We start from the raw sequence: 14,209 nt of genomic DNA on the forward strand, positions 1-14,209 counted from the left end.
GAGGGGGAAGTGTAAGCTGGGATGAAGTGAGAGAGTGGCATGGACTTATGTACACTACCACCTGTAAAATAGACAGCTTTGGGGAAGCAGCCGCATAGCATAGGGAAATCAGCTCTTTACTTTGTGTCCATCTAGAGGGGTGGGCGGGAGATGCAAGAGGGAGGAGATATAGGGATATATGTATACGTATATCTGATTCACTTTGTTATACAGCAGAAACAAACACACCATTGTAAAGCAATTATACTCCAATAAAGATGTTAAAAGAAAAAAACTCACTTCTTCAACCTCTTTCCACAGTTTTCTTATGTTTTAAGTTTGCCCCAAATAAGTATGATTCCTCTTTCTGAATTATGACATTTTAATTTTTGAAAGAAAGCAATGATAGGGAAAATTTTAAGATGTGTGGGGACTAGTCAATTTCTACCCTACCCTTATTCACAAAGACGGTGATTCTCAAATTTATGCCTGCATCAGAATCACTGGAGGGCATATTAAAACAGATTTCTAGGCCCTACCCCCAGAATTTCTGATTTAATAGGTCTGGAGAGGGCCTGAGGTTCTGAATTTCTACCAAGTTCTCAGGTGCTGCTGCTAGTCCTAGGAGAACCCTTTCAGAACCAGTGCTTTAGAGAAAGGTGTTCAAAGAAATTGGACGTGTTGCTGTGGGTCTGTTATCTGCAACCTGAGCCACAGTGTCTGCAGAGGACTTGCCATTTGCAATAACAGTATTAAGAAGTAATATCACAGGAAAGCAGTTGGATTGCCCAACTCCAGGGGAATAATGAAATCTTGGAGTGTTAGAGGTCAGGTGACAGCTGTGGACTGTCAGAGATAAGATAGGGGAAATTACATCACTAAGCCACAGTGATGAAATGGTAATTAGAGGGTTTTTTCCCCAGGATCTGTGGTGATGGCTAATTCGTCATGGAATCCCTAGAAATGAAATAGATGGGCAGCTTATTAAGGTGCTAGTTGACATACATAGATGGAAAATAATAGGTCTTCTTGTCAAAAAACATAAGTCATTGTAGTGGGACTTTTTGGTCTTTTACCCAATTCCCCAATCTAAGCCATCTGAGTCCAAAGGGATCTGGTCTCTTTAAGAAAGTACCCTGCACTCTTCCACCACTGTTTTCGGTGAATCTTCCCTCAGACCTTGCCTAAAGTCTGTTTAATGGTTGACTCTACCCTGAGGAAAGGAAAATACCCATCACTCTGAACCAACATCAAAATCAGTGACCAGAAATACCTCGATGGACCACCAGTAGGGGTTTTGTTTATGGAGGTAAGAGGCCTGACCTAAGCCCATAAAGCACTGAGTCAATGTGGTAGCCAGTTTCTAAGATGGCCCATAATTACCCTTACCTCTCTGTATTTATACCTATCAGTGATGTCTTCTATGCCGTGCCAGGGTTGGCCTGCATGAGCAATGGAATGTGGCAGAAGTGATGGTATATCACTCCTGAAATTAGGTTATAAGAGACCACACAGCTTTCATCTTGGGATGTGCTCTGGGTTAAGCCAGTGGCCGCATCTTTAGGACAACCCAAGCAGTCTTTGGGAAGGAAAGAAAATGAGGCCTCCAGCTACAGCCAGTGAGTAACAGGTCAGCCTGCAATTACTGAGTAAACACGGGAGTAGATCCTCCAGTCTTCAGATGACTATGGAGATGCTCAGCCAGAGCCATGCCTCTAAGCTACTTCTGAACTCCTGACCCACAGAAACTGTGAGATAAGTGTTTGTTGCTTTAAGCTGATAAATTTGGGCGGTAATTTGTTACGCAGCAGTAGGTACTTAATACAAGAATACCCTGCCAAACTGGGTTATTTGAAGCAATTGCTGGATATAACATCATTTCATCTGAATATATTTTGGTATGCATTATCAAGAAATAATTTAGCTTTTCTAAACATTTCACAATATCATTATCACACCTAAAAATTAATAATTGCTTAAGATCATCAAACATCCAATGAGATCAAGAATCCAATCACTGTACAAATTTCCCTGATTGTCCTATTATCAAAAAGGCAAGAAATGACAAGTGTTGGTGAGGATGTGGGGAAAACAGAACTTTAATACACTGTTGGTGGGAATGTAAATTGGTACAGCCACTATGGAGAACAGTATGGAGTTTCCTTAGAAAACTAAAAACAGAGTTACCATATGATCCAGCAATTCCACTCCTGGTATATATATCCAGAAAAAAATGAAAACACTAATTCAAAAACATACATGCACCCCAATGTTCATAGCAGCATTATTTACAATACCCAAGGTGCGGAAACAACCTAATTGCCCATCTATGGACGAATGGATAAAGAAGATGTGAAATGTAATGGAATACTACTCTGCCAGAAAAAAGATGAAATCTTGCCATTTGTGACAACATGGATAGATCTTGAGGATATAATACTAAGTGAAATAAGTCAGACAGAGAAATACCATATAATTTCACTCATATGTGGAATATTCCAAACAAAACAAAAGCAAGATAAGTGAACAAACCAAACAAAAACACTTAGATACATGGAACAGGAGAGTGGTTACCAGAGGAGAAACGGGCTGGGGGGAGGGTGAAATGGGTAAAGGGGATCAACTGTATGGTGACAGATGGAAACTAAACTTTTGGTGGTGAGTACACTGCAGTGTATACGAAAGTTGAAATATTGTATACATGAAATAAAATATTATATACATTGGTTTATAATATTCTAAACCAATAAAAAATAAAATAATCTTCCCTGATCATCTCATGAATTGATTTTAAGATTGTGCAACCTAGGATTCACATGAATTCCTTACATTGCAATTGGTTGGCATGTTTTTTAACTTATAGGTTTTTTCTCAATTAAAATGAAATTTTGCCATTGCAACAACATGGATAGACCTGGAGGGTTTTATGCTTATTGAAATAAGTCAGGCAGAGAAGAACAAATACTGTATGTTGTCGCTTATATGTGGAATCTAAAAAATAAAACAAATGAATGAACATATCAAAACAGAAGCAGAACAAAGTAGTAGTTACCAGTGCGGAGAGATCGAGGAGAGGGGCAAGGTAGGGGTAGGGGTTAAGAGGTACAAATTACCTTACTTACTATAAAGTAAATAAGCTACAAGGATATGTTGTACAGCATAGGGAATAAAGCCAGCCTTTTATAATACCTTTGAATGGAATGTAATCTATAAAAATTGTGAATCACTATGTTGTACACCTGAAATTAATATAATATTGTAAATCACCTACACCTCAGGTTTTTTTTAATTGAAATAAATTAAACAAATAAGCATAAAATTTTAAAACCAATATTCTTTCTGAGCAAACTTGTGCTGTAGTAAAGAATAACCTGCTGCGGGCTTCACTGGTGGCGCAGTGGTTGAGAGTCCGCCTTCCGATGCAGGGGACACGGGTTCGTGCCCCGGTCCGGGAAGATCCCACATGCCGCAGAGCGCCTGGGCCCGTGAGCCATGGCCGCTGAGCCTGCGCGTCCGGAGCCTCTGCTCTGCAACGGGAGAGGCCACAACAGTGAGAGGCCCGCATACCACAAAAGAAAAAAAAAAAAAAAATAGCCTGCAGCTTCTCCTACTTTCAGGTACTGATCAAGCATGATTTCCTTAAAAATCAAAACAAAATGATGAACTTTGTTTGCCAATCCTTGAAGAACTTATGTATTGAAAACTATGATACAAATGAGTGCCTGGGTATATAAATCAATACTTTAGATTTGGTAGATCCCTGGAGTGTGTGTCACAGGGACCGATTAGATTGCAAAAGTAACCTGCATATTGGAAAACACATTTTCTTACATTCAAAGTTCTTTTCCCCCACCTGCAGCTCCTAGCAAATGCATTTTTAACAAAGATGTAGCTGGACTGGGATATTCTGATCAGTGTCCAAACCCTTAGCATTTTATAGTTTATCTAACTGGAATATTAATAGTCAAATCCTTAACATAACTAGGAAAATTTCTGGAAATCATTTAAGGTTCCTCTTGATAAGTGATTTGTATATTTATTTAGCTTTTCAAAATTGTATGTGCCCACCAAGGAATAGTTATTTCTTGAGCCCTGTGTAACGTGGTTTGGTAGTGGGTTCAGATAGCTTTACCTCAAGTAGCTAAAGAATGGGAGAGGAGCTGTCCAACTGTATCCCTAAAGTTGATCAAAGTGGAACATACGCATTAAATAACTTACGTAGAAACTGATAGTGCTTAGTGATGTTATATCATGCCAACCAGGTGGGAATTTTAGTCATATTTCTTGCTATCTTATAGAACGTCCTTAGATGAGATAATCTAGATTGGGGTCCCCAACCCCCAGGCCATAGACAGAGAGTGGTCCTTGGCCTCTTAGGAACCAGGCTGCACAGCAGGAGGTGAGCAGGGGATGAGCCAGAGAAACTTCATCTGCCACCCCCCATCGCTCCTCATCACCACTGGCATTACCGCCTGAACTATCCATCCCACCCCCCAAGCCCCTTCTGTGGAAAAGTTATCTTCCACGAAACCGGTCCCTGGGGCCAAAAAGGTTGGGGACCACTGATCTAAATGGATAAAAACATATCCTAAGACGCTCTTGATGGCCTATCCCACAACCTTTTATACCTTTTTCCTTGTACAGAACTCTGATTTTGTTTGTTGTGCAACAACTCCAGAGAATGAATCATATTTGATACAAGAAGTGGCTCTCAACCATGGCTGCACATTAAATCCCTGTAAGAGAATTTTACAAATATTGATGCCAGTGCACCACCCCAGAACAATGAAATCAGAATCTCTGCAAGCCGGGCACAGGTGAAAATATGTTTGGAAAGCCTCCTAGGTTATCGTGATATGCAGCTGGAGAACAAGACCACAGGTCCAAGCCTATCATGGCCTGCAGCCCCTTTGTCAGTGACCAGCGGAAGGTACATCACTCTGTTCTGACTGATGAGACGGAGGGGGAATTCTGCAGAGGTAAAATTTTTCCTCCCTGAAACAAGAGAAGAGTGTAAGGAGATAGATTTTTAGCACCAGTACTCCTTCTTTATGCTTTGGCAATGTCCTGTGAGGGTATCATGCTTGGTCATGGTGGCCATTTTGCAGCCATGAGGAAAGACATTGTTGAAGCAATAAAGATGGCAGAACAGAAAGATCCCAAGTATAACAGTAGGAAAACAGAGCCACTCTAAACAGAAAGAGAATAAGGGATTTATCATAACAATTAGACCTTACACAATCATAAGTGGCTTTGCAAAAGTGAAGGTCTGCAAAGGGAGACAGGATCAGAGAAACACTAAACTTTCCACCTGAAGCATTGGTCTGAGTGGACAAACTGGAGGTGGCAGAGGAATTCAAGAAAACAAGCACAGTTTCTTGCCAAAGTGGGACTGTGGAAGGAGTACTGATGGAGAGATCTCTTCAAGTGTCACCTCTGGGGAAATAGTTGTCTTTGTGTGTCCATCACCCCTGGGTCTTCAGCTAAGTGCCTTGTGGGTGGTCAGATGCTGCCAGCTGTCAGTAGGACCAGCAGGTGGAAAGAGAGGCAAGACATGTCCTGGAGAGAAGAAAGGAAAATGTGGGACTCACTGGGCATCTCTGCCCCTACCGTCACCCAGTGTGACAGCAATGACCTTATGAGCACAGTGGCTTCAACTTCTGTCACTCCCCAAATCTCATACAAATTCTTCTTTTGTCTATTTCTAACCTGGAACCATATAGGAAAAGGGAATCTGGGAAATTCAGTTCCCAACCTTAGCCAAGAAATGAGGTAAGCAAACAAGCCGTAATCCTTTTGGAAAGTCTACATTTGGTGGTTAAAATCAGTAATAAAGACACATTTGGAGATGATAGTTGTCGATTATCCCTCAAAACCTTGCCTTTCCCATTATTAAAAGTAAAAATCAATTTCTGTAAACTTGTCCATGCCTCTTTTTGACTGAGTTCTGGTACTTCTTTCTTTCTTTCTTTCTTTTTTTTTAAAACATCTTTATTGGAGTATAACTGTTTTACAATAGTGTGTTAGTTTTTCCTTTACAACAAAGTGAATCAGTTATACATATACATATGTTGCTATATCTCTTCCCTCTTGCATCACCCTCTCTCCCACCCTCCCTATCCCACCCCTCTAGGTGGTCACAAAGCACAGAGGTGATCTCCCTGTGCTATGCGGCAGCTTCCCACTAGCTATCTAATTTACATTTGATAGTGTATATATGTCCCTGCCACTCTCTCACTTTGTCACAGCTTACCCTTCCCCCTCCCCATATCCTCAAGTCCATGCTCTAGTAAGTCTGTGTTTTATTCCCGTCCTACCACTAATCTCTTCATGACATTTTTTTTTTTCCTTAGAGTCCATATATATGTGTTAGCATATGGTATTTGTTTTTCTCCTTCTGACTTACTTCACTGTGCATGACAGACTCCAGGTCCATCCACCTTATTATAAATAACTCAGTTTCATTTCTTTTTATGGCTGAGTAATATTCCATTGTATATATGTGCCACATCTTCTTTATCCATTCATCTGTCGATGGACACTTAGGTTGCTTCCATGTCCTGGCTATTGTAAATAGAGCTGCAATGAACATTTTGGTACATGACTCATTTTGAATTATGGTTTTCTCAGGGTATATGCTCAGTAGTGGGATTGCTGGGTCGTATGGTAGTTCTATTTGTAGTTTTTTAAGGAACCTCCATACTGTTCTATGTAGTGGCTGTATCAATTTACATTCCCACCAACAGTGTAAGAGGGTTCCCTTTTCTCCACACCATCTCCAGCATATATTGTTTGTAGATTTTTTGATGATGGCCATTCTGACTAGTATGAAGTGATACCTCATTGTAGTTTTGATTTGCATTTCTCTAATGATTAATGATTAATTCATTCATGTGTTTGTAGGCAAATGTGTGTTGTATATCTTCTTTGGAGAAATGTCTATTTAGGGCTTCTGCCCATTTTGAATTTGGTTATTTGTTTTTTTAATATTGAGCTGCATGAGCTACTTGAAAAGTTTGGAGATTAATCCTTTGTCAGTTGCTTCACTTGCAAATATTCTCTCCCATTCTGAGGGTTGTCTTTTTGTCTTGTTTATGGTTTCCTTTGCTGTGCAAAAGCTTTTAAGTTTCATTAGATCCCATTTGTTTATTTTTGTTTTTATTTCCATTTCTCTCGGAGATGGGTCAAAAAGGATCTTGCTGTGATTTATGTCATAGAGTGTTCTGCCTATATTTTCCAATAAGAGTTTGATAGTGTCTGGCCTTACATTTAGGTCTTTAACCCATTTTGAGTTTATTTTCGTGTGTGGTGTTAGGGATTGTTCTAATTTCATACTTTTACATGTAGCTGTCCAGTTTTCCCAGCACCACTTATTGAAGAAGCTGTCTTTTCTCCACTGTATATCCTTCCCTCCTTTCTCAAAGATAAGGTGACCATATGTGTGTGGGTTTATCTCTGGGCTTTCTATCCTGTTCCATTGATCTATATTTCTGTTTTTGTGCCAGTACCATACTGTCTTGATTACTGTAGCCTTGTAGTAGAGTCTGAAGTCAGGGAGCCTGATTCCTCCAGCTCCATTTTTCGTTCTCAAGATTGCTTTGGCTATTCGGGGTCTTTTGTGTTTCCATACAAACTGTGAAATTTTTTGTTCTAGTTCTGTAAAAAATGCCAGTGGTAATTTGATAGGGATAGCATTGAATCTGTAGATTGCTTTGGGTAGTAGTATAGTCATTTTCACAATGTTGATTCTTCCAATCCAAGAACATGGTATATTTCTCCACCTATTTGTATCATCTTTAATTTCTTTCATCAGTGTCTTATAGTTTTCTGCATACAAGTCTTTTGTCTCCCTAGGTAGGTTTATTCCTAGATATTTTATTCTTTTTGTTGCAATGGCAAATGGGAGTGTTTTCTTAATTTCACTCTCAGATTTTGCATCATTACTGTATAAGAATGCCAGAGATTTCTGTGCATTAATTTTGTATCCTGCTACTTTACCAAATTCATTGATTAGCTCTAGTAGTTTTCTGGTAGCATCCTTAGGATTCTCTATGTATAGTATCATGTCATCTGCAAACAGTGACAGCTTTAATTCTTCTTTTCCTATTTGGATTCCTTTTATTTCTTTTTCTTCTCTGATTGCTGTGGCTAGAACTTCCAAAACTATGTTGAATAAGAGTGGTGAGAGTGGACAACCTTGTCCTGTTCCTGATCTTAGTGGAAATGGTTTCAGGTTTTCACCATTGAGAACGATGCTGGCTGTGGGTTTGTCATATATGGCCTTTATTATGTTGAGGAAAGTTCCCTGTATGCCTACTTTCTGCAGGGTTTTTATCATAAATGAGTGTTGAATTTTGTCAAAAGCTTTCTCTGCATCTATTGAGATGATCATATGGTTTTTCTCCTTCAGTTTGTTGATATGGTGTATCACGTTGATTGATTTGCGTATATTGAAGAATCCTTGCATTCCTGGAATAAACCCCACTTGATCATGGTGTATGATCCTTTTAATGTGCTGTTGGATTCTGTTCACTAATATTTTGTTGAGGATTTTTGCATCTATGTTCATCAGTGATATTGGCCTGTAGTTTTCTTTCTTTGTGACGTCTTTGTCTGGTTTTGGTATCAGGGTGATGGTGGCCTCATAGAATGAGTTTGGGAGTGTTCCTCCCTCTGCTATCTTTTGGAAGAGTTTGAGAAGGGTAGGTGTTAGCTCTTCTCTAAATGTTTGATAGAATTCGCCTGTGAAGCCATCTGGTCCTGGGCTTTTGTTTGTTGGAAGATTGTGAATGACAGTTTCAATTTCAGTGCTTGTGATTGGTCTGTTCATATTTTCTATTTCTTCCTGGTTCAGTCTCGGCAGGTTGTGCATTTCTCAGAATTTGTCCATTTCTTCCAGGTTGTCCATTTTATTGGCATACAGTTGCTTGTAGTAATCTCTAATAATCTTTTGTATTAATGCAGTGTCAGTTGTTACGTCTCCTTTTTCATTTCTAATTCTATTGATTTGAGTCTTCTCCCTTTTATTCTTGATGAGTCTGGCTAATGGTTTATCAATTTTATTTATCTTCTCAAAGAACCAGCTTTTAGTTTTATTGATCTTTGCTATTGTTTCCTTCATTTCTTTTTCATTTATTTCCAGCCTGATCTTTATGATTTCTTTCCTTCTGCTAAATTTGGGGTGTTTTTTGTTCTTCTTTCTCTAATTGCTTTAAGTGCAAAGTTAGGTTGTTTATTCGAGATGTTTCTTGTTTCTTAAGGTATGATTGTATTGCTATAAACTTGCCTCTTAGAACTGCTTTTGCTGTATCCCACAGGTTTTGGGTCATCGTGTCTCCATTGTCATTTGTTTCTAAGTATTTTTTGATTTCCTCTTTGATTTCTTCAGTGATCACTTCGTTATTAAGTAGTGTATTGTTTAGCCTACATGTGTTTGTATTTTTTACAGATCTTTTCCTGTATTTGATATCTAGTCTCATAGCGTTGTGGTCGGAAAAGATACTTGATATGATTTCCATTTTCTTAAATGTGCCAAGGCTAGATTTGTGACCCAATATATGATCAATCCTGGAGAATGTTCCATGAGCACTTGAGAAAAATGTGTATTCTGTTGTTTTTGGATGGAATGTCCTATAAATATCAGTTAAGTCCATCTTGTGTAATGTATCATTTAAAGCTTGTGTTTCCTTATTTATTTTCATTTTGGATGATCTGTCCATTGGTGAAAGTGGGGTGTTAAAATCCCTTACTATAATTGTGTTACTGTTGATTTCCCCTTTTAAGGCTGTTAGTATTTGCCTTATGTATTGAGGTGCGCCTATGTTGGGTGCATAAATATTTACAATTTTTTTATCTTCTTCTTGGATTGATCACTATGTAGTGTCCTTCTTTGTCTCTGGTAATAGTCTTGTTTTTAAAGTCTATTTTGTCGGATGTGAGAATTGCTACTCCAGCTTTCCTTTGATTTCCAGTTGCATGGAATATCTTTTATTTTTTATTTTTATTTTTTTGTGGTACGCCGGCCTTTCACTGTTGTGGCCTCTCCTGTTGCGGACACAGGCTCCAGACGTGCAGGCTCAGTGGCCACGGCTCACAGGCCCAGCCGCTCTGCGGCACATGGGATCCTCCCAGACCGGGGCACGAACCCATGTCCCCTGCATCGGCAGGCGGACTCTCAACCACTGCACCACCAGGGAATCCCAGAATATCTTTTTCTATCCTCTCACTTTCAGTCTGTATGTGTCCCTAGGTCTGAAGTGTGTCTCTTGCAGACTGCATATATACGGGTCCTATATTTGTTTCCATTCAGCCAGTGTATGTCTTTTGGTTGGAGCATTTAATCCATTTACATTTAATGTAATTATCAGTATGTATGTTCCTATTACCATTTTATTAATTGTTTTTGGTTTGTTATTGTAGGTCTTTTCCTTCTTTTGTGTTTCCTGCTAGAGAAGTTCTTTTAGGATTTGTTGTAAAGCTGGTTTGGTGGTGCTGAACTCTCTTAGCCTTTGCTTGTCTGTAAAGGTTTTAATTTCTCTGTTGAATCTGAATGAGATTCTTGCTGGGTAGAGTAATCTTGGTTGTAGGTATTTCCCTTTCATCACTTTAAATATTTCCTGCCACTCCCTTCTGACTTGCAGAGTTTCTGCTGAAAGATCAACTGTTAACATGATGGGGATTCCATATATATATTATATTATATATTATTATTATATTATTATATTATTATTATTATTATTCCATATATATATTATTTGTTGTTTTTCCCTTGCTGCTTTCAAAAGTTTTTGTTTTTAATTTTTGATAGTTCGATAAATATGTGTCTTGTCATGTTTCTCCTTGGATTTTTCCTGTATGTGACTCTCTGCGCTTCCTGGACTTGATTGACTATTTCTTTTCTCATTTTAGGGAAGTTTTCCACTATAATCTCTTCAAATATTTTCTCAGTCCTTTTTTTTCTTCTTCTTCTTCTGGGACCCCTATAATTCGAATGTTGGTGTGTTTAATGTTGTACCAGAAGTCTCTGAGACTGTCCTCAATTCTTTTCATTTTTTTTCTTTATTCTGCTCTGCAGTATTTATTTCCACTATTTAATCTTCCAGGTCACTTATTTCTTCTTCTGCCTCAGTTATTCTGCTATTGATTCATTCTTGAGAAGTTTTAATTTCATTTATTGTGTTTTCCATGATTGTTTGTTTGCTCTTTAGTTCTTCTAGGTCCTTGTTAAACGTTTCTTGTATTTTCTCTGTTCTATTTCCAAGATTTTGGATCATCTTTACTATCATTACTCTTAATTCGTTTTCAGGTAGACTGCCTATTTCCTGCTCTGGTGGGTTTTTACCTTGCTCCTTCATCTGCTGTGTGTTTCTTTGTCTTCTCATTTTGCTTAACTTACTGTGTTTGGGGTCTCCTTTTCACAGGCTGCAGTTTCATAGTTCCTGCTGTTTTTGGTGTCTGCCCCCTGTGGTTAAGGTTGGTTCAGTGGGTTGTGTAGGCTTCCTGGTGGAGTGGACTGGTGCCTGTGTTCCAGTGGATGAGGCTGGATCTTTTCTTTCTGCTGGGCAGAACCTCGTCTGGTGGTGTGTTTTGGGGTGTGTGTGACTTTATTATGATTTTAGGCAGCCTCTCTGCTAACCGGTGGGGTTGTGTTCCTGTCTTGCTAGTTGTTTGGCATAGGGTGTCCAGCACTGTAGCTTGCTGGTCGTTGATTGGAGCTGGGTCTTAGCGTTGAGATGGAGAACTCTGGGAGAGCTTTCACCATTTGATATTACGTGGAGCTGGTTGGTCTTTGGTGGACCAATGTCCTGAACTCAGCTCTCCCACTTCAGAGGCACAGGCCTGACAACCGGCTGTAGCACCAAGATCTTGTCAGCCACACGGCCTCGTACATGGGGAGTTTCTTCCCTTTTGGGAGGTCTGAGGTCTTCTGCTAGCATTCAGCAAGTGTTCTGTAGGAGTTGTTCCACATGTAGATGTATTTCTGATGTATTTGTGGGGAGGAGGTTGATCTCTATGTCTTACTCTTCCACCATCTTGAAGGTCTCTGCCAGTAGTGAGATGTTGGAAGAGGAAAAAAATAATTTTACTTTCTATTGGGTTTGGGAATTTATTTTTTTATATTTCAAGTAGGATAAGCAGAGCACATTTTGAAGGTCTGATTTCAAAGGAACAGGGAACTATTTAGTTTTGTGAACTAGATCCGTGTTTACTGTTCCTGTGCCTTCCATGGTATCATGGTATCATGGGGGAAATGATTAGTCCTCTCAAGCAAGTGCAAAGCAGTAAGTGAAGCAAGTTGCCTCTCTTTAACTTTCCAAAAGCTGAAAAGTACTGAGAAGCAAGCTGTGTCAAAAGTGAGAACAGTGCGAAGGATTTAACAAGGTAAGTTACAAAGATAACCTTTTCTTTTCTCTCTTTTGATGACTTTGTAAGCAATATTTGTAACCAATACATCTCTTGTAAACTGCTTGCAATTAAGGACACCATATGTTGTCGTCAAATGAAAAGTTACTAGTACTAGTTTTGCCTATGTTGTATGGTTACAAAAAAATAAAATTTTCAAAGAAAGAAAAAAAAAAGTGAGAGAAGCAGCCTACACTGTCAGGGTTGTTGGAACTAAGTCATGATAGCCATTTTTCATCCATCAGGAGGTAGAATTAGTGGGGAGAAAAATTTTTCAATTAGAAATTGTTAGTAATTTTAGATCCTCTCCAAGAACGACTTATTCTGTATGTGTGACTAAACAACTCAATGCCAAGGTTTGGAAGTTCATCTTGTCAAGTTTTTGGTGTTTGAGCTGCACTTCTGTGATGGGTTTAGTTTGATGCATCAGTAAGCCCTATCAAACCTGGCAATATTTTCATGCACAGCATATGTATCAGACATAACTACAACTATCATTTAATTAATGTCTAAATATTTGCTTTGAATCTGTATGCTAATAGCATTTACCTGATAGCTACCCATGAAAATTATTTGAATATACTTTTGCAGCAGGGTATTTTAACATACTTCTTTTGCAAGCCAGAACCTTTAGGTAGAGGGTGTGTTGGTTTAGATATACTGGCTTTCATTATGCTATACCAGCAGTTTAAGTAATTTGATGTGCTAGTCTAAATTCCATGAAGGCAGGGACCAAGTTTGTCCTAATCACTTTGTCTTCAGTGCCAAATACATTGCATATAATGTTCACTCAATGAACACCTGTGGAACTACTGCACAATTTCCTGATTCTAGTCAACTGATAATTCAATAGCTCTTTCAGGGCTAGAATTTTGCTTCTTCTTTTGCCCCAGCCCTCCAACAAACCACAGACTATTACTGTGAGAAAAAGTGCTTCTTTCCTCGAAGGACATGTATGTATTGGATTTACAAAAAGTATGTGATAATTAAATTTGGCATTTAATACTTGAGTAAATCCTAGCAAACATAAAACTAAGTCATATATGTGTAACACTAACTAGTAAACCAAATTACCACAGCTACCTTAGTTTTATCTAAATTAAGATTAAATAGGCTTAAATAAGCACCTATGATTCCCTAATAAGCACACACTTCAATAAGCACTAAACTTCTTGACCTCTACTTTGGTTGTTTGGAAACCTTATCCCCTAATGCTTAATATTTCAGTTCTGTGGGATGTTGCTGTAGATAATACTCTTTAAATATAAATCCACTCTGTAAGTGATGTGGTACTGATTTAATGCTATTTCTGGCTTTTCAGTACATGATATTTCGTGTGCTGAGTGGCCAGTTCTGTCCAATGAGTTGAATAAAAGTGTTAAGCATGATTTCTTAGTCAAGAAATTTGTGACACTCCAAAGCCTTTTTTGTGCCTTCCGTCACAAGCACTGCCCCAGAGTAGATGCTCCAACAGCTTGGGTCCCTCTGATAGCTATGACACTTAAGTGACAAATAAATCCCAGCTACTCTCAGGGTTGGTTGTTTCTGCAGCAAATCTTAGCCTATCCTGACTTAATTCAAAAGGGATTTTCTGCAGAAATAAAAAGGTTTTAATCTAAATGAAGAAATTTACAAAATCAGTGCTGTGGAACACTTTGTCCTTAAACAAAATGGGTTCCATAGGCAGGAGTTTGAAAACTCATAAGAGCTTTAACAACTGGTAACATAAAAAAATGGCCAGGCATAGTCACAGCTGTGTGGTAGAGTGGACAGTCACACAGGTTTGAGTCCCTGAGTTTTTACCACTTATGAGCTCATCACCTAACTA

Source organism: Kogia breviceps, chromosome 13 (genome assembly GCF_026419965.1).
Source record: "Kogia breviceps isolate mKogBre1 chromosome 13, mKogBre1 haplotype 1, whole genome shotgun sequence".
NCBI classification, from domain to species: domain Eukaryota; kingdom Metazoa; phylum Chordata; class Mammalia; order Artiodactyla; family Physeteridae; genus Kogia; species Kogia breviceps.